We start from the raw sequence: 21,079 nt of genomic DNA, 5'->3' as shown, positions 1-21,079 counted from the left end.
CGCCGGGTGCTCCGGTTTCCTCCCACAGCCAAAGACTTGCAGGTTGATAGGTAAATTGGCCATTATAAATTGCCCCTAGTATAGGTAGGTGGTAGGGGAATTGAGGGAAGGTGGGATGTGGTAGGAATATGGGATTAATGTAGGATTAGTATAAATGGGTGGTTGATGGTCGGCACAGACTCAGTGGGCCGAAGGGCCTGTTTCAGTGCTGTATCTCTAAATAAATAAGTAACATAAAGGATGTACTCTACTTAGATTTCCAGAAGGCATTTGATAAGGTGCCATATCAAAGGTTATTGCGGAAAATAAAAGCTCATGGTGCAGAGGGTAACATTTTGGCATGGACAAAAGTTTGGTCAGCTAACAGGAAACAGAAAGTAAGCATAAATGGGTCATTTCTGATTGTGGTGTGCTACAGGGATCCGTGCTGGGGCTTCAACTTTTTACAATTTATATAAATGACTTAGGTGAAGGGACTGAAGGTCTGGTTGTTAAATTTGCTGATTACACAAAGATACGTAGGAAAGTAAGTTGTGAAGAGGACATAAGGAGTCTACAAAGGGATATAGATAGGTTAAGTGAGTGGCCAGAAATCTGGGAAATGGAATATAATGTGGGAAAGTGTGAACTTGTCCATTTTGGCTGGAAGAATAAAAAATGAAGCATATTATCTAAATGAGTGAGAGATTGCAGAACTCTGAGATGCTGAGGGATCTGGGTGTCCTAATGCAAGAATCGCAAAAGGTTAGAATGCAGGTTCAGCAAGTAATTAGGAAAGCTAATAGAATGTTATCATTTATTGCGAGGGGAATTGAATACAAAAGTAGGGAGGGTATGCTTCAGTTATACAGGGCATTGGTGAGACCACATCTGCAAAACTGTGTACAGTATAGGTCTCCTTATTTAAGGAAGGACGCAAATGCATAGGTAGCAGTTCAGAGAAGGTTTACTAGACTAATATCTGTAATGGGTGGGTTGGCTTATGAGGAAAGGTTGTACAGGCTAGGCTTCTATCTGCTGGAGTTTAGAAGAGTAAGAGGTGACTTGATTGAAGCATATAAGATTCTGAGGGGTCTTGACAGGGTGGATGTGGAAAAGGTGTTTCGTCTTGTGGGAAAATCTAGGACTAGGGGCCTCTGTTAAAAAATAAGGGGTCGCCCATTTAAGACAGAGATGAGGAGAATTTTTTTCTCTCAGAGATTCGTGAGTCTTTGGAACTCTTTTCGTCAAAATGCGGTGGAAGCAGAGGCTTTAAATATTTTTAAGGCAGATGTAGACAGATTCTTGATAAACAAGGGGTGAAAGGTTATTGGGGGTAAGCGAGAATGTGGAGTTGAGGTTACAATCAGATCAGCCATGATCTTATTGAATGGCGGAGCAGGCTCGAAGGGCTGAGTGGCCTACTCCTGCTCCTAATTCATATGTTTGTATGTTCATAAGTACATTAGAGTAAATGATGGTAAATTGTGACAAATGATAGTATATTGGGATGAATGATGGTACATTTGAGTGAATGAAACAGCACAATTACAGGTATCATTTAGGGTTAATTCATACATTGGGGTGTGTGATGTTGCATTGGAATGAAGGGTACCTTGGGGTGATGGGGTGCACTGAGATAGGTGTTGGTACATTGGGGTGACTGATGGTACATTGGGGCAAATGATGGTACATTGGGTTAAAGGGGTAATTTTTTTTCTTTGTTCATGGGATGTGAGTGTCGCTGGCTAGGCCAGCATTTGTTGCCCATCCTTAATTGTCGTTGAGAAGGTGGTGGTGAGCTGCCTTCCTAAACCGCTGCAGTCCATGAAGTGTTGGTACACCCACAGTGCTGTTAGGAAGGGAGCTCCAGGATTTTGACCCACCAACAGTGAAGGGATGGCGATATAGTTCCAAGTCAGGATGGTGTGTGATTTGGAGGGGAACTTGCAGGTGGTGGTGTTCCCATGCGTCTGCTGCCCTTGTCCTTCTAGGTGAAGAGGTTGCAGGTTTGGAAGGTGTTGAAGGAGGCTTGGCAAGTTGCTGCAGTGCATCTTGTGGATGGTACACACTGCTGCCACTGTGTGTCAGTGGTGGAGGGAGTGAATGTTGAAGATTGGGTGCCAATCAAGCAGGCTGCTTTGTCCTGGATGGTGTCGAGCTTCTTGAGTATAGTTGGAGCTGCATTCATCCAGGCAAGTGGAGAGTATTCCATTACACTCCTGACTTGTGCCTTGTAGATTGTGGATGGCTTTGGGGAGTCAGGAGCTGAGTTACTGCAGAATTCCTAGACTCTGGCCTGTTCTTGTAGCCACGGTATTTATGTTGCTGTAAAAGGGCACATTGGAGTGAATGATGGTGCATTGGGATAAATGATGGTACATTGAAGTGAAAGGGTACATTGTTAATTGTAGTACATTGGAATGAAAGGAGTCCCTGCAGAAATCCTCCAGAGTTGAGCTATCTGGTCCTTGACTGAATTAATTGCCATATTGAAACATCTAAGATTCTAAAGGGGCTGGATAGGGTAGACACTGAGAGATTATTTCCGCTGGTCGGGGAATCTAAAACATGGGCACAGTCTCAGGATAAGGGGCCGATCATTTAGGACTGAGATGAGGAGAAATTACTTCACTCAAAGGGTTGTGAATCTTTGGAATTCTCTACCCCAGAGGGGTGTGGTTGCTCCATCGTTAAATACATTTAAGGCTGCGATAGATTTTTGGTCTCTCAGGGAATCAAGGGATATGGCGAGTGGGTGGGAAAGTGGAGTTGAATCCTAATATCAGCCATGATCGTTTTGAATGGCGGAGCAGGCTAGATGGGCCATATGGTCTACTCCTGCTCATATTTCTTGTGTTCTTGTATTGTGTTGCCACATTATTACCAGATCTACAGTAGGATTGTGCCACAATAGGCATCATTATTGTCCCCAGTGTTCATGATCATCATCTACAAAAGCCAACATTATAATTGTTGAAGAGCTACCTGACAGAAGCAACCAGTCGGAGGTCTCCGGGTCTTTCCTAGCGAGGTCCAAGCGCCTTTTCACTTCTACTGTGGAGAAACATCAAGAATCATGTAGACTGTTATGTTCGGACTCCTTGGAGAGTGCTGGCTATCCTGGAAGAGCATTTTGACTTCATGGAATCATACAGAGACCATTTGTCCCATTGTGCCTGTGTCAACTCTCAGAAAGAGCTATCCAATTAGTCCCAACTAACTCCTGACCACCCTCCACCCACTCACCCCATTGCCCTGCAAATCTGTCTCCAATTTCCTTTTGCAAGCTGCTATTTATTCTGCTTCTACCAAACTTTCAGGCAGCGCATTCCAGATCATAACAACTTGCTGCGTTAAAAAAAAACTTAGCTCCCTGCTGGTTCTTTTGCCAATTATCTTCAATCTGTGTCCTTTGATTACTGACCCACCCGTCAGTAAAAACAGTTTCTCCTTATCTACTCGAATCAAAACCGCTATTAAAATATCCCTTAACCTTTTCTGTTCTAATGGAACAATTCTAGCATCTCTCTTAGTCTCTGCCTAACTAGGGTTCCCGGACTATTCGGTTTTTGGTCTTGGAGTGAGATTCCCAATTCAGTTCCAATTTCTGCCAAGCCATGTGCAGTGGGCCCTGCAACCCATCGGGAGCTCCTCAGATCCATCTAACTCGGGGCCTTTACAAACAGCAGAGAGAGATGACTCTATCACATCTGTCCGTCATCCAGATGAGACGTGAGAGTGAGTCTGCACCTGCCCCCCCTCAGGTGGATGTTGAAGATCCCAAGGCAATATATCGAAGAAGAGCAGGGGAGTTCTCCCCGGTGGCCAATATTTATTCCACAACTAACATCACTAAAAGTAGATTATCTGGTCATTATCACATTGCTATTTGTGGGAGCTTGCTGTGCACAAATTGGCTGCTGTGTAGCCCGACATTACAACAGTGACTACATTTCAAAAGTACTTAATTGGCTGTTAAGCAGTTTGGGGCGGATGAGATTTAGAGCTAGACCCCAGAGATTAAAAAATGGAGCACTAATCCATTGTACTGCCCAGCCTCTCATCATATTATATAACTTATTAAATAATACATCGTATTATTATTATAAAAGATTGAGGTTTGTTTAATTATCTGCTGTACAGTGGTTTTTAATAATCTCTGGCGGTTTGCTTAATATTAAAGTCCTGAAGGGGGTCACATGAATTTTTACAATTTTCCTCTTAATTGTTTTATCTCTGGATTCCCATTTCCCTCAGGACTTAATTATTATATTAATATGGTAAGAGCTCTTAATATAGTCAAAAGAATGGAGGTGGCAAGTGTTAGCCCTTACATGATACTGTGTCAGGACTGCAGAACTGTAGACAACACTGGCAGGTGTGCATGCTTTGTGTGCGTACAAGCTGAAGGGAGTTATATAGATTGGGAAACTTGATGCTCTGGTCTGTATTAGCTAATGTCAAGGAGAGTGGCGGTTGGGCTATTGCAATTATAACAGGGGGCGGGGGGGGGTGGGGGTGGGTACGGTAGCATAGTGGTTATGTTACTGAATGAGTAATCCCGTGTCCTGGACTAATGATAACGTTCCACCATAGGGGTTGGGGAAGTTAAGTTCAATTAATTGAGTAGACCTGTAATAAACAGCTAGTATCAGTAATATGACCTTGAAACAACAGGATTGTTGTAAAAACTTATCTGGATCCCGAATGTGCCTTAGGGAATGAAATCTGCCGTCCTTACCCGGTCTCGCCTACATGTGACTCCAGATCCACAGCAATGGTTGGCTCTTAACTGCCTTCTGAAATGGTTTAGCAAGTCACTCAGTTGTATGCAAGAAGATGACTCACCACCACCTTTTCAAGGGCAATTAGGGAAAGGAAGCAAATGCTGGCATTGCCAGCAACGTCCATCCCTTGAATGGCTATTTGAAAACTGGACCAGGTTCAAGAACTACATCTGAGAACACTTGACAGAGGGAGAGTAGGAGTACTGGAGCGATCACTGGAAGAAATATTTCACAGCCGATTGGAGAGCGGGCTGGTCCTGGGAGATTGTGCGAAGAACTGTTTCAATTTCCATCTCTAAGCAATGATCCCGAGAGAGGTCAAGGCTGAGGCATCTACGGCGAAAAAAATACCATAGTCCATGTTGGAGGAAACCATTTGAACGTATTCAATAAATAGAAAGGCGAACCAACATGGGTCTATCAAAGACTCCCTGTGTGTCAGCAAGTTTATTGGAATTTCTTTGGAAGAAATTAACAGAATTGGTCGGTGAGGATAATGTGGTTGAGAATTGTATCAGGAAGTATTTGTAAAGGTCCCTCGCCAGAGATTTGTGGCTAATTTGAAGGCTTCCAAGGATTAAGGAAGAAATCGAAACCAGGCAATGAATTGGAATCAAAGCGAGGTGATCAATACAAATATAAAATGTTTTAGTCTGGGTAAAGGCCATTAGCCCTGCATCCTCATCTACTTTTCATTGACCCACCATATCACACAATTCCGCCCATTGTGCCTGTGCTGGCTCTTTGAAAAGAACTACCCAATTAGTTAAACTTCCTTTCGCTTTTCCCCTCCCCCTGTAAATTGTTCATTTTCAAGTATTTATCAAATACCCTTTTGAAAGTTACTACTGAATCTGCTTCCGCCACTCTTTCAGACAGTGCTTTCTACATCACAGCAACGTGTTTTATTTTTTATTTATTCATTTCATGGGATGTGGGTGTCGCTGGTAAGGACAGCATTTGTTGCCCATCCCTAATTGCCCTTGACAACTGAATTCAGAGGGCAGTTAAGAGTCAACCACATTGCTGTGGGTCTGGAGTCACATGTAGATCAGACCAGGTACGGACAGTAGATTTCCTTCCCTAAAGGACATTAGTGAACCAGATGGATTTTTTATGACAATCGATGATAGTTTCATGGTCACTGTTACTGAGACTAGCTTTCAATTCCAGATTTTTTTTTAAATTACTTGAATTTTTAGAAATTAATTAATTGAATTTAAATTCCACCAGCTACCTAGGTGGGATTTCAACCCATGTCCCCAGAGTATTAACCTGGGTTTCTGGATTACTAGTCCAGTGACATTACCACTACACCACCATCTCCCCTGTTATGTAAGTAGGTCAAGGATTGGGACATTAAGGAGGCAGAGTGGGATCCCTGCCTGCAAACAAGAGGCTATCATTGCCAGGAATTGATAACTGGGTGATGTGGCACCAACACAACCACCATGTGGCTCCTGAAGAAGCAGCTGAAAAGGAGCACAGGGCCCTGAAGATCAGAAGGCAACTGTAATGTTGGGTCAAAGACTGAGCCAAGGCCTAACTAAGATAAAATTTTGGGGCCATGGTGGGGGAGTGGAGGAGGGAGAATTGGGATGCGGAGGAGAGTTGGGGGAAGAAGAGGTACCCATTACTGGGCCTTAATTTTCTGAATTTGGCATAAGCAGGCAGGACCTCTTTTCACTTCCCTCCTGGCTTGCCAGCCCCTGTCTCCCTGACACCAGCTATATGAGGCAGGCGGCAGACATCCCAATGGGAATGAAGAGGAAAATCAAGGTCAGGGTAGATAAGTGACGATAGGCCTCCCCACCCAATTTCCTGGTGTTTTCAATTCGGGATGTGAAAGCAGAAGTATATCCCAGGTTCCCCTTTTTATTTCATCCCTTTCCTCCCTTCTTTATTTCTATTGCATTCTCATATTCTCGCTTTCTCTCACAGCCACTTACAGATTTAATGTTTCTATTTCTTTATGTTTCTCTGATTAGTCTTTCTCTGATGTTCTCATTGCTCGCCTCAGCTCAGTGCCATTCTGCTTCTTTATCTGTCTCTCCGCCTCTGTTTTTCTGTCTCTGTCTGCCTGTCTCCCTCTTTTTATCTCTGTCTCTCTGTTTCTCTGTCTCTACCTTTCTGTTTCTCTGCTTCTGTTCTGTTTCAATGTTTCTCTGCCTCTGTTTCTTTCTCTGCCACTCTGTCTTTCCATCTGTGTTTCTCTGCTTCTCTATGTCTCTCTTTCTCTTTCTCTGCCTCTCTTTTTCTGTGTCTGTTTCTCTTTCTCTGCCTCTCTCTGTCTCACTCTATCACTGTATTTCTCTGCCTCTGCTTCTCTGTCTCGGTCTCTCTATCTCTCTGCCTCTGTTTGCCTGGATCTGTTTCCCTTTCTTTGCCACTCTCTGTATCCCTGTGTCTTCCTGTTTCTCTATCTGTTTCATCTGGCTTGCCAGGCTTCGTCTCTCTGACGATATGAGGCAGGTGACAGTGGATAAAACACCAGGGCCAGATGAGATGCATCCAAGGATACTGAGGGAAGTGAGGGTGGAAATCGCAGAGGCACTGGCCATAATTTTTCAGTCTTCCTTAGACTTTGGGATGGTGCCAGAAGACTGGAGAATTGCAAACGTTACACCCTTGATCAAAAAAGGCTGTAAAGATAAGCCCAGTCAGTTTAACTTTGGTGGTGGGGAAACGTCTAGAAATAATAATTCAGTGCAAAATTAATAGTCACATGGACAAATGCAGGTTAATGAAAGAAAGCCGGTATGGATTTCTTAAGGGAAAATCATGTTTGACGAACTTACTGGAGTTTTATGAGGAGGTAACAGAGAGGGGTGATGAGGACAATGCAATTGATGTAGTATACATGGACTGTCAAAAGGCGTTTGAGACAGTGCCATACAACAAACTTGTGAACAAAGTTATAGCTCATGGAATAAAAGGGACAGTAGCAACATGGATACGAAATTGGCTAAGTGACAGGAAACAAAGAGTAGTGGCTAATGGATATTTTTCAGGCTGGAGGAAGGTTTGTAGTGGAGTTCCTCAGGGTTCAGTGTTGAGACCCTAGCTTTTCCTGATATATAGTAATGACCTAGATCTTGGTGTACAGTGCACAATTTCAAAGTTTGCAGATGATATGAAACTTGGAAGTATTTTTTATTTCGAGATATAGCACTGAAACAGGCCCTTCAGCCCACTGAGTCTGTGCTGACCAACAACCACCCATTTATACTGATTCTACATTAATCCCATATTCCTTACCACATCCCCACCATTCTCCTACCACCTACCTACACTAGGGACAATTGACAATGGCCAATTTACCTATCAACCTGCAAGTCTTTGGCTATGGGAGGAAACCGGAGCACCCGGCGGAAACCCACGCAGTCACAGAGAGAACTTGCAAACTCCGCACAGTACCCAGAACTGAACCCAGGTTGCTGGAGCTGTGAGGCTGCGGTTCTAACCACTGCACCACTGCGCTGCCCTATATGAACTGTGAAGAGGATGGTATAGGACTGCAAAAGGACATAGACAAGCTGGTGGAATGGGCAGGGAGGTGCCAGGTGAATCTTTAATAGGTACCTGGACATGCACCTGAAGTGCTGTAACCTGCAAGGTTCGGACCTGGTGATGGAAAGTGGGATTAGATTGGGTGGCTAGTTTTTCAGCCGGCGCAGACATGATGGGCTGACTGGCCTCCTTCTGTGCCTTAACTTTTCTATGATTCTATGAAGTTCAATTCAGAGAAATGTGAAGTGATTCATTTTGGTAGGAAGACCATGGAGAGACAATATATAATAAATGGTACATTTCTAAAGGAGGTGTAGGAGCAGGGGGTCCTGGGTATATTTGTGGATTGTCATTGAAGGTGGCGGGACAGGTTGAGAGAGTGGTTAATAAAGCATACAGTATCCTTTATTAATAGGGGCATAGATTACAAGAGCAAGGAAGTTATGTTGAACTTGTATAAGATACTAGTTCAGCCTCAGCTGGAGTATTGTGTCCAGTTCTGGGCACTGTGCTTTAGGAAAGATGTGAGGGCATTGGACAGAGTGCAGAAAAGATTCATGAGAATGGTTCAAGGGATGCTGATAGATTGGAGAAGTTGGGACTGTTTTCCTTGGAGAAGAGAAGGCTGAGAGGTGATTTGATAGAGGTGTTCAAAATCATGAAGGGTCTGGACAGAGGAGATAGGGAGAAAGTGTTCCCACTCGTGAAAGGATTGAGAATGAGACGGCACAGATTTAAAGTAATTGGTAAGAGAAGCAAAAGTGACATGAGGAAAAACTTTTTCACGCAGCGACTGGTCAAGGTCTGGAATGCACTGCCTGAGAACGTGGTGGAAGCAGGTTCAATTGAAGCATTCAAAAAGGAATTAGACAGTTATATGAAAAGGAAGAATGTGCAGGGTTATGAGGAGAAGGCGGGGAATGGCACTTGGTGAATTCTCGTTCAGAGAGCTGGTGCAGACATGATGGGCCAAATGACAGGCCAACCAGGGGCGATGCCACATTGGATTTGGTACTGGGTAATGAACCCGGCCAGGTGTTTGATTTAGATGTAGGTGAGCACTTTGGCGATAGTGATCACAATTCGGTTAGGTTTACCTTAGCGATGGGCAGGGACAGGTATATACCGCAGGGCAAGAATTATAGCTGGGGGAAAGGAAATTATGACGCGATTAGGCAAGATTTAGGATGTGTAGGATGGGGAAGGAAACTGCAGGGGATGGGCACAAACGAAATGTGGAGCTTATTCAAGGAGCAGCTAATGCGTGTCCTTGATAAGTATGTACCTGTCAGGCAGGGAGGAAGTTGTCGAGCAAGGGAGCCGTGGTTTACTCAAGAAGTTGAAGCGCTTGTCAAGAGGAAGAGGGCGGCTTATGTTAGGATGAGACGTGAAGGCTCAGTTAGGGCGCTTGAGAGTTACAAGCTAGCCAGGAAGGATCTAAAGGGAGGGCTAAGAAGAGCAAGGAGAGGACACGAGAAGTCATTGGCGGATAGGATCAAAGAAAACCCTAAGGCTTTCTATAGGTATATCAGGAATAAACGAATGATAAGAGTTAGAACAGGGCCAATCAAGGATAGTAGTGGGAAGTTGTGTGCGGAATCAGAGGAGATAGGGGAAGCGTTAAATGAATATTTTTCGTCAGTATTTACAGTAGAGAAAGAAAATGTTGCCGAGGAGATTCCTGAGATACAGCCTACTAGGCTAGATGGGATTGAGATTCACAAGGAGGAGGTGTTAGCAATTTTGGAAAGAGTGAAAATAGATAAGTCCCCTGGGCCAGATGGGATTTATCCTAGGATTCTCTGGGAAGCCAGGGAGGAGATTGCAGAGCCGTTGTTGTTGATCTTTAAGTCGTCATTGTCGACAGGAGTAGTGCCGGAGGACTGGAGGATAGCAAATGTTGTCCCCTTGTTCAAGAAGGGGAGTAGAGACAGCCCTGGTAATTATAGACCTGTGAGCCTTACTTCGGTTGTGGGTAAAATGTTGGAAAAGGTTATAAGAGACAGGATTTATAATCATCTTGAAAAGAATAAGTTCATTTGCGATAGTCAGCACGGTTTTGTGAAAGGTAGGTCGTGCCTCACAAACCTTATTGAGTTTTTCGAGAAGGTGACCAAACAGGTGGATGAGGGTAAAGCCGTGGATGTGGTGTATATGGATTTCAGTAAGGCGTTTGATAAGGTTCCCCACGGTAGGCTATTGCAGAAAATACGCAAGTATGGGGTTGAAGGTGATTTAGAGCTTTGGATCAGAAATTGGCTAGCTGAAAGAAGACAGAGGGTGGTGGTTGATGGCAAATGTTCATCCTGGAGTTTAGTTACTAGTGGTGTACCGCAAGGTTCTGTTTTGGGGCCACTGCTGTTTGTCATTTTTATAAACGACCTGGATGAGGGTGTAGAAGGGTGGGTTAGTAAATTTGCGGATGACACGAAGGTCGGTGGAGTTGTGGATAGTGTCGAAGGGTGTTGTAGGGTACAGAGGGACATAGATAGGCTGCAGAGCTGGGCTGAGAGATGGCAAATGGAGTTTAATGCGGAGAAGTGTGAGGTGATTCACTTTGGAAGGAGTAACAGCAATGCAGAGTACTGGGCTAATGGGAAGATTCTTGGTAGTGTAGATGAGCAGAGAGATCTTGGTATCCAGGTACATAAATCCCTGAAAGTTGCTACCCAGGTTAATAGGGCTGTTAAGAAGGCATATGGTGTGTTAGCCTTTATTAGTAGGGGGATCGAGTTTCAGAGCCACGGGGTCATGATGCAGCTGTACAAAACTCTGGTGAGGCCGCACCTGGAGTATTGCGTGCAGTTCTGGTCACCGCATTATAGGAAGGATGTCGAAGCTTTGGAAAGGGTGCAGAGGAGATTTACTAGGATGTTGCCTGGTATGGAAGGAAGGTCTTACGAGGAAAGGCTGAGGGACTTGGGGTTGTTTTCGTTAGAGAGAAGGAGGAGGAGAGGTGACTTAATAGAGACATACAAGATAATCAGAGGGTTAGATAGGGTGGATAGTGAGAGTCTTTTTCCTCGGATGAGGATGGCAAACACGAGGGGACATAGCTTTAAGTTGAGGGGTGAAAGATATAGGACAGATGTCAGAGGTAGTTTCTTTACGCAGAGAGTAGTAGGGGCGTGGAACGCCCTGCCTGCAACAGTAGTAGACTCGCCAACTTTAAGGGCATTTAAGTGGTCATCGGATAGACATATGGATGTAAATGGAATAGTGTAGGTCAGATGATCGGCGCAACATCGAGGGCCGAAGGGCCTGTACTGCGCTGTAATATTCTAATTCTAAAAAAAAAATGACCTCCTTCTGCGCTGTAACAATTCTGTGATTCTGTGATCTGCTATTTCTTGTTCTCTGCTGTTTCATTGCTGTCTGTTTTTCCACCTCTCTCTCATTTTCTTCCTCTTTCTCTAGTTTTACTCTCTTTCTCTGTTTGATTCTCACTGTTACTCTGTCTCTGTGATCTCTCCATTGTGTCTTTAACCTCTCTTTATTTCTGCACCTCTAATCTTCATTCTCTTTGCATCTATCTCTTTCACTCAACACTTACCAAGTAGCAATCCCATTCTAATATGGGCTCAAATGAAACAACCTCTGTCCTATTTTTACAGAAGCCTTGCTTACAACTTCTAGCAAAGATATTAGTATGAAAGAGAAAGGGGAGCAACACAGAGCTATATAAGTCCATAAGCACTGTTCCTGATTCCTTCAGGGACTACCTGAGCATACTTGGAACGTGCCAACACATCAGCAAGACAGCAGCAGAAAATTCAATTTGGGACAGGTAGAACTGTCAAATTTACTCCTGTCCGTTTGCGAACTGATATGTGTTGAAAAGGGCTTGAAGTGTTTGTTATACACTAACTGCATTACCTGAGGCTAGGGAATCCATACACTATGTCATGTGCTTCCTGCACCCACCATCGCCTCCCCCACCAGAGGACCAAGAGCGCAGGCTCGAATCTTACCTCTCTCGTTCGACAGACACTCATTGGAAAAGACACAACCCAATTTGATATGCTGAAGCAAGGCTGCTGCGCTTCCGAAACATTACCTGATATAGATTTCGAAGCTGTTTTTCCCCCTACCAAAAGATTTTCCACTCTAGCACTTTAGTTAGTGTTAGGGGCTGGGGGTTGGATAAAGAAGGAGTGATTCATCATTGTTACAGGAACTGTCCAAGGTTGGTTTGCCTGGGAAGGGCTGAGTCAGACTATGGAATTTGCTGCTTGTGGGTCAGTTTCACTAACGCTCTTCGTGCAGTAATTGAACGAGTGCACGAGGTAAAAGCAATCCGTTTTATACAACAAAAGTCCAACTTCAGGAGGCAGGCTGACATTTTCTTTCGCTCTCTCTCTCCTTGCAATGTGCAGGAATGTTTATTTTTGAAACTTAGGATTGAACAGCACAGAACGCGATATGCAGTCCGTTGTGCCTCTTCTGACTCTGAAACAGCTATCCAATTAGTCCCATCGCTCCCAGTTCTGTCTGCAGAGCCCTGCAGTTTTTTTTTCCCTTTCCAATAACAATTTGAATTTATATAGCACCTTTAATCTAGTAAAATGTCCCAAGATGCTTCAAAGGAGCGATAAACAAAGCTAATTTGACATCGAGTCACGTAAGGAGATATGAGGGCAGATGATCAAAAGCTTGGTTAAAGGGGTAGGTTTTAAGGAGCATCTTACGGGGTTTAGAGAGATGGAGACGTTTAAAGAGGGAATTCCAGAGCTTAGGGCTTAGACAGCTCGAGGCACAGCTACCAGTTTACGGGGCGATGAAAATCGGGGATGTACCAGAGGCCAGAATTGGAGGAGTGCAGATATCTCGGAGAGTTGTGAGTCTGGAGGAGACTACAGAGATCGGGAGGGTCAAGGCCATGGAGGGATTTGAACACAAGAATAAGAATTTTCATATTGAGGTGTTGCCAGATCAGGAGCTAATTTAGGCCGGCAAACGCAGAGGTGATGGTTTAATGGGATTCGATGCGAGTGGGCAGCAGGGTTTTGAATGAACTGAAGCTTATGGAGGTTGATAGATGGGAGGTTGGCCATGAGAGCATTGTAATAGTTCAGTCTGGAGGTAAAGAGACTTGGATGAGAGTTTCAGCAGAGGCAGTTTAAGTGTCTCATAAGCATAGTTCACAGCTAGGTATCTGGGTCAGTGACCCCTCTATACCCGTAAACTCATGTAGATGAGTTGAAGTGAGTATATTAGCATAGTCCCAGTCAACAATAAAGTGGGAGGTAGGAGGGAGTTACCAATCTAGCTTAATAATTCTCAGTAACCTTGTGTAATGTTCTGTTAACCCTTCTGGCAGGAGTTCGAACATTTGGAGGCAGTGATTTTTACTGCCACGTATTTATAGTGACAAGGATATGGAACGATTTCACTATAAATAACAAACTGTGTATCGCTTTTCCCTGGAGCTTTTAAATTAAGTTGAGAGCTGTTACTATATTAATGCACTAACTAATGTAGTTCATGTCATCATTTCATATTTTCAAATCTTTCTTCCATGCGTCCTGTTGATATTGAGTCTGCAAGCCATCAGTTGTGGCTTCCATTATTTGTGCGGGCAAGACAATGTCATTGTGCATGGGATTAAGGATCTTTTATTAAAATCCGTTTTGTAGGATGATTCTGACAAGTTGCCTCATGTGCAAAATCAGCTGTCTAGCCTCAGGAGGCAGTGAAGAACAAGCAATGAAATTACTTCAATGCTTGAAATGAAACGTGAATAACCCATGCTGTAGGCTCCGTGGTTTCCCTGTTATTCTTGGGCCTGTGTCATACTCACTCTTTGCCAGCTCTGAGACGGGCACCATACATCTGATGCATGCCATTTACATAGAAGTGCTTCAAATTCACAGCAGAGAAATGGGATATTTAGCTCAATACATCCATGCTCCACACGAGCCAGCTCCCATCTGTACTTAATCTCATCCTATCAGCATATCCTTTTCTTTTCTCCCCCACGTACTTATCTAGCTTCCCCTTAAATGCATCTATGCCACTCAGCTCAACTACTCCTTATGGTAGCAAGTTTCCGCATTCTCAACACTCTCTGGGTAAAGCGATTTTCTCCTGAATGGATTTATTATGTCTAAGACCTCTAGTTTTCCCCACAAGTGGAAACAAGAGAGCAATAGTGATAGGGGATTCTATAGTTAGGGGAACAGATAGGTGTTTCTGTGGTCGCAGATGTGATTCCAGGATGGTATGTTGCCTCTCTGGTGCAAGGGTCATGGATATCACCAATCGGCTTTCTGGAGGGTGAGGGTGCACAGCCAGAGGTCGTGGTCATTGGTACCAACGATATAGGAAAAAAGAGGGATGAGGCCATGCAGGTTGAGTTTAGGGAGTTAGGAACAAGATTAGCAAGCAGGACCGCAAAGGTAGTAATCTGTAGATTACTCACAAGGCCACATGCTAGTGAGTATAGAAATAGGAAAATACACCAGATGAATGCATGGCTGGAGAGATGGTGAAGAAGGGAGGGTTTCAGATTTCTGGGACATTGGAGAAGGTGGGACCTATAGAAGCCGGACGGTCTACACCTGAACAGCACTGGGACAAATATCCTTGCAGGAAGATTTGCAAGTGCTGTATGGGATGGTTTAAACTAGCGTGGTAGGGGGATGGGAACCTGAGCGCAGTCTTAGATAGGACAATTTCAGGACAGGGAACAGGAGGCAGAAAATTAGCGAGTGACTCTGAAAGACAGAAGAAGCAAATATTAAAAAGTGTGCAGCACAGGAATTTGTCAGTGTTAAAAGGTATTTACTTAAATATAAGGAGTATAGTAAGTAAAGCCGATGAGCTGAGGGCACAGATAGACACATGGCAACATGATATCGTTGCTATAATGGAAACTTGTCTTAAGGAGGGGCAAGAATGGCAACTCAACATCCCTGGCTATAAAGTTTTCAGGTGAGATAGAGAGGGAGATAAAAAAGGAGGGGGTGTAGCATTATTCATTAAGGAATCAATAACAGCTTTGAAGAGGGATGATATGCTAAATGAATCATCAAACGAGGCCAAATGGGTGGAGCTCAGAAATAGAAAAGGGGCAGCCACACTACTCGGAGTGTATTACAGACCCCTAAATAGTGCCAGGGAGGTAGAAGAACAAATATGTAGGCAGATTTCTGAGTGCAAAAACTATAGGGCAATAATAGTTGGGGATTTCAACTACCCTGATATCAACTGGGATACTAACAGTGTGAAGGGCACAGAGGGGACAAAATTCTTGAACTTAGCCAGCACCTAACAAGTCCAACCAGGGGGCACAATTCTAGATTTGGTCTTCAGTAATGAGGAACTGGAGGAAGTAACAGTAGGTGACCATTTTGGAGATAATGACCATAATACAGTAAGTTTTAGCATAATCATAGAAAAGGACAAAGATAAAACCGGAGTAAAAGTTCTAAATTGGGGGAAGGCAAGTTTTAAGAAACTGATAGGTGACCTGGCGTAAGTGGACTGGATACAGCTACTTGAAGGAAAATCAGTGGAAAACCAGGGGGAGGCATTCAAAAGCGAGATACTATAGGCACAGTGTAGGCATGTCCCCACAAAGATAAAGGGTGGTCCTGCCAAATCTGGAGCCCCCTGGTTATCTAGAAGCTTACAGGGCAAGTTAAAACAGAAAAAGAAAGTGCAGGGGTGAAGTAAAAAAGGAAATTAGAAAAGCAAAGAGAAGACATGAAAAATATTGGCAGGTAAAATCAAGGAAAACCCAAAGATGTTTTATCAGTACATTAAGAGTAAGAAGATAACTAAGGAAAGGGTGGGGCCTATCAGAGATGTACAAAGGAACTTATGTGTGGTTACAGAAGATGTGGGCAGTGTTCTTAATGAGTTTTTTGTCTCTGTCTTCACAAAGGAGAGGGTTGATGCAGACATTGTAGTTAAAGAGGAGGAGTGTGAAATATTAGATATGATAAGCATAATAAGAGAGGACGTACTAGAGGGTCTGACATCCTTGAAAGTGGATAAATCGCCAGGGCCAGATGGATTGCATCCCAGGTAGTTAAACAAAGCCAGGGAGGAAATAACGGATGTGCTGAGGATCATTTTCAAATCCTCACTAGATACAGGAGAGGTACCAGACTATTGGAGGTCTGTGAACATTGTACCATTGTTTAAAAAGGGTGCGAAGGATAGGTCAAATATAGGCCAGTCAGTCTGACCTCTGTGGTGAGTAAATTGTTAGAATCTATTCTGAGGGGCAGGATAAACTGCAACTTAGAAAGGCATGGATTAATCAGGGATAGTCAGCATGGATTTGTTAAGGGAAGGTAATGTCTTATGAACTTGATTAAGTTTTTTGAGGAGGTAACAAGAAGGATTGATGAGGGTAGTTCTGTGGATGTGGTCTACATGGATTTTAGTAAGGCATTTGACAAGGTCCCACATGGCAGACTGGTTAGTAAAATGAAAGCCCATGGGATACAGGGGAATGTGGCTGGTTGGATCCAGAATTGGCTCAGGGCCAGGAAACAAAGGGTAGTAGTTGACGGATGTTTTTGTGAACAGAAAGCTGTTTGCAGTGGCATTCCACAAGGCTCAGTGTTGGGTCCATTGCTGTTGTAGTATATAGTAATGACTTGGACTTAAATGTGGGAGGCATAATTGGAAATTTGCTGATGACACAAAAATTGGCCGCATAGTTGATAGTGAAGAGGATAGCCGTGGACTCCAGAAAGATATCAATGGTTTGGTTGAGTGGGCAGGAAAGTGGCAAATGGAATTCAGTTCAGAAAAGCGCGAGGTAATGCATTTGTGGAGGGCAAATAAAGTGAGGGAATACACAATAAATGGGAGGATATTGAGAGGGGTAGAAGTGAGAGCCCTTGGAGTGCATGTCCACAGGTCCCTAAAGGTGGCAGGACAGGTAGACAGAGTGGTGAAGAAGGCATATGGAATGCTTCCCTTTATTGGCCGAGGTATAGAATTCAAAAGCAGGGATGTGATGTTGGAACTGTATAAAACTCTGGTTAGGCCACAGCTGGAGTACTGCGTACAGTTCTGGTCACCACATTACAGAAAGGACATAATTGATCTGGAAAGAGTGCAGAGGAGATTTACAAGAATGTTGCCAGGGCTTGAAAGTTGCAGCTATAAGGAAAGATTAGATAAACTAGGGTTGTTTTCCTTAGAACTGAGGAGGCTGAGGGATGACTTAATAGAGGTGTACAAAATTATGAGGGGCCTAAATAGAGTCGACAGGAAGGACCCGTTTCCCCTAGCGGAGAGGTCAATTACCAGGGACACAGATTTAAGGTGATTAGTAGAAGGATTAGAGGGGACATGAGGAAAAGCTTTTTCACCCAGAGGGTGGTGGGTGTCTGGAATTCACTGCCAGGAATGGTGGTGGAGGCAGAAACCCTCAATTCTTTTAAAATTTTCTTGGACATGCACCTGAAGTGCTGTAACCTGCAAGACTATGGACCAGGTGCTAGAAGGTGGGATTAGCTTGGGCGGCTAGTTTTTTTGGCCGGCATGGACACAATGGGCTGAACAGCCTCCTTCTATATCGTAACTTTTCTATGTTTCTATGGTTCTATGGAAACATCTCTATATCAATCCTTTCGATCCCCTTCATAATTTTGAATACCTCCATCAAGTCACCCTCTCAGTTTTCTCCTTCCCAGAGAAAAGAATCTCAGACTGTTCAATCTTTCCTGAGCCATTAGTTCTGGTAGAATTCTAGTAAATCTTCATTGCACCTTCTCCAGTACCTCCTTTATCTGCAGTTTAATTCACCTCATTTGGTTCTCTTTTTCTTCTTTGTTCCACCTTGTCTTTCTCCCTCTTTATTGCTTGCCTTTTCTTTCATTTTTTTCTTTCTTCCTCTGGTATTTTCTTCCTCTTACTTTTTTTATCCTTCCTTCTCTTTCTCTTTGTGTTCCCTCCTTTTTCCCTTGTGATTTCTTCCTTCTTTTCTTGAAGTCCTTCGCTGTTTCTTCCTCATTTGATGAGCAAGTGAGAGGTTCCTGCTCTGCAGATATTAACAATAAGGAACTTGCATTTACATATCTTCTCACCCATTGCCAAGCATTTTGTCCCGACCAGGTCCTGCCCAATTTGAGGCCAGGAAGTAACTGATTTTGAAAGAAAAAGAAAAGGCTTGCCCTTTTATAGCACCTTTCACAGATTCAAGGTGTCCCAAAGCACTTCACAACCAATTATTTTTCTAATTCTTTCAGGGGATGGGAGTGTCACTGGCAAAGCCAGCATTTGTTGCCCATCCCTAATTGCCCTTGATAACTGAATGGTTTGCTCGTCCATTTCAGAGGCAGTTAAGACTCAACTACATTGCTGTGGGTCTGGAGTCACATGTAGGCCAGACCAGGTAAGGATGGCAGATTTCCTTCCCGAAAGGACATTAGTGAACCGGATGGGTTTTTATGACAATTTATGACAATTGCACCATTACTGAGAAGAGCTTTCAATTTCAATGTTTTTGAACTTATTAATTAATTGAATTTAAATTTCACCAGCTGCTATGGTGGTATTTGAACCAATGTCCCAGGGCATTGACCTGGGCCTCTGGATTAGTAGTCCAATGACATTACCACTGTGCCACCACCTTGCCCAAATGCTTTTGAAGTGCAATCACTGTTATAATGTAGGAAATGTGGCAGCTAATTTACACACAGCAAGCTCCCATAAACAGCAGTGAGATAAATGACCAGATAATCTGTTTTTGTGATGTTGCTTAAGGGGTAAACATTGGCCCAGGATGCCGAGGACAACTCCCTGCTCTTCTTTGAATAGTGGGCATGGCAGACGGGGCCCTTGGGTTTAATATCCCATCTGAAAGGCAGCACCTCTGACAGTGCAGCACTCCCTCAGCACTACGCTGGGAGCGTCAGCTGAGATATTTCTGCTCAGGTCACTGGAGTGGAACTTGAACCCACAACCTTGTTATAGGATGAGAGTTGTGGTCTCTCATGAGTAATGGCCACCAGGCCCTAACAAAGAATGTAGGACACATAAATATAAGATAGTCATCAATAAATGCAACAGGAAATTCAGGAGAAACTTCTTTACCCAGAGAATGTTGAACTTGCTATCACAGGGAGCAGTTGAGGTGAATAGCATAGATGCATTTAAGCACATGAGGGAGAAAGGAATAGAAAAATACGCTGATAGGGTTAGATGAAGAAGGGTGGGAGGAGGCTCGTATGGAGCATAAATACTCGCATGGACCAGATGGGACAACTGGCCTGTTTCTGAGCCGGAGATTCACGGTAATTTTATATAAACCTTCAGGAAAATGCAGATTAAGACCTGGCCTATGGCTGGACTACGAGAATGAGCTCTGGGTACGATGGGTTAAAGCTATAGCTCACCTCAACAATAAAACTATGGTATTTTGATTACCAGACTTGTAGCTGGCCTGACCTGAGGTTAAATAGAGAGCATTGAAGATGGAAAACAGCCAATTTCTGCCAGCTCACAGCTGAGGCTTGGCAGTGATGGTTGTTCAGGATGTAATTCATGTGCCCAGTCAATTTAAACAAATAGAAAAATTATGAATAATAACCCACTTTCAGCTGCAGTGATGCAGAGAGTCTCTCACAAACCTGTAATTTCTGAATTGATATAATGATGGCTTAGGGCTCCTCCAACTGCTCAGATACTTTTCAAGCTGCCACTGCACTTTCTCCTATATATATATATATAGCAACTGGAGGGCTGTTTCCAGTGGCGTTCCGAAGGGCTCAGTACTGGGTCCCCTGCTTTTTGTGATATATATTAACGATTTGGACGTAAATGTAGGGGGCACGATCAAGAAGTTTGCAGACGACACAAAGATTGGCCTTGTGTAGATAGTGAGGAGGATAATTGTAGGCTGCAGGAAGATATTGATGGTCTGGTCAGATGGGCAGAAAAGTGGCAAATGGAATTCAGCTTGGAGAAGTGTGAGGTGATGCATTTGGGGAGGTCAAACAAATCAAAGGAATATACGATTCATGGGAAAATACTGAGAAGTGTAGAGGAAGTGAATGTCCACAGATCCCTGAAGGTAGCAGGACAGGTCGATAAGGTGGTTAAGAAGAAACATGGAATCCTTTCCTTTATCAGCCGAGGTATAGAATATAAGAGCAGGGGGGTTATGCTGGAACTGTATAACTCATTGGTTAGGCCACAACTTGAGTACCGTGTGCAGTTCTGGTCACCTCATTACAGAAAGGATGCAATTGCACTAGAGAGGGTACAGAGGAGATTTACGAGGATGCTGCTAGGACTGGAAAAATGCAGCTATGAGGAAAGATTGGATAGGCTGGGGTTGTTCTCCTTGGAACAGAGAAGGCTGAGGGGAGATCTGATTAAAATGTACAAAATTTTGAGGGGCCTGGATAGAATGGAGGTGAAGGGTCTATTCACCTTAACAGAGAGGTCAGTGACGAGGGGGCATAGATTTAAAGTGATTGGTAGAAAAATTAGAGGGGAGATGAGGAAAAACTTTTTCACCCAGAGAGTGGTGATGGTCTGGAACTCACTGCCTGAAAGGGTAGTTGAGGCAGAGACCCTCAACTCATTCAAAAGGAGTCTGGATATGCACCTCAAGTGCTGTAACCTGCAGGGCTACGGACCAAATTGGTCCCACACCCCTGCTCTTTCCTCATAGCCATGCAAATTTTTCCCATTGATGTATTTATTTCAGTCTCCTTTAAAAGTTGCTACTGTATCCGATTCCAGCACCCTCTCAGGCAGCAAATTCCAGATCATCAAAACTCGCTACATAATTTGTTTTTCTTCATCTCGCCTTTGGTAAGGCTTGG

General features: G+C 43.8%; 1 protein-coding gene across 12 annotated transcripts in view; it reads left to right on the top strand.

Annotated features, from left to right (window-relative positions):
* Positions 1-21,079, top strand: part of LOC137374610 (transcription factor COE3-like) — a 517,803-nt gene that overhangs the window by 465,909 nt on the left and 30,815 nt on the right. The window lies entirely within an intron of this gene.

This window comes from Heterodontus francisci, chromosome 1 (genome assembly GCF_036365525.1).
Source record: "Heterodontus francisci isolate sHetFra1 chromosome 1, sHetFra1.hap1, whole genome shotgun sequence".
NCBI lineage: Eukaryota > Metazoa > Chordata > Chondrichthyes > Heterodontiformes > Heterodontidae > Heterodontus > Heterodontus francisci.
Note: the sequence above shows the minus strand (reverse complement) of the source record. Positions and strands in the feature narration are given on the sequence as shown.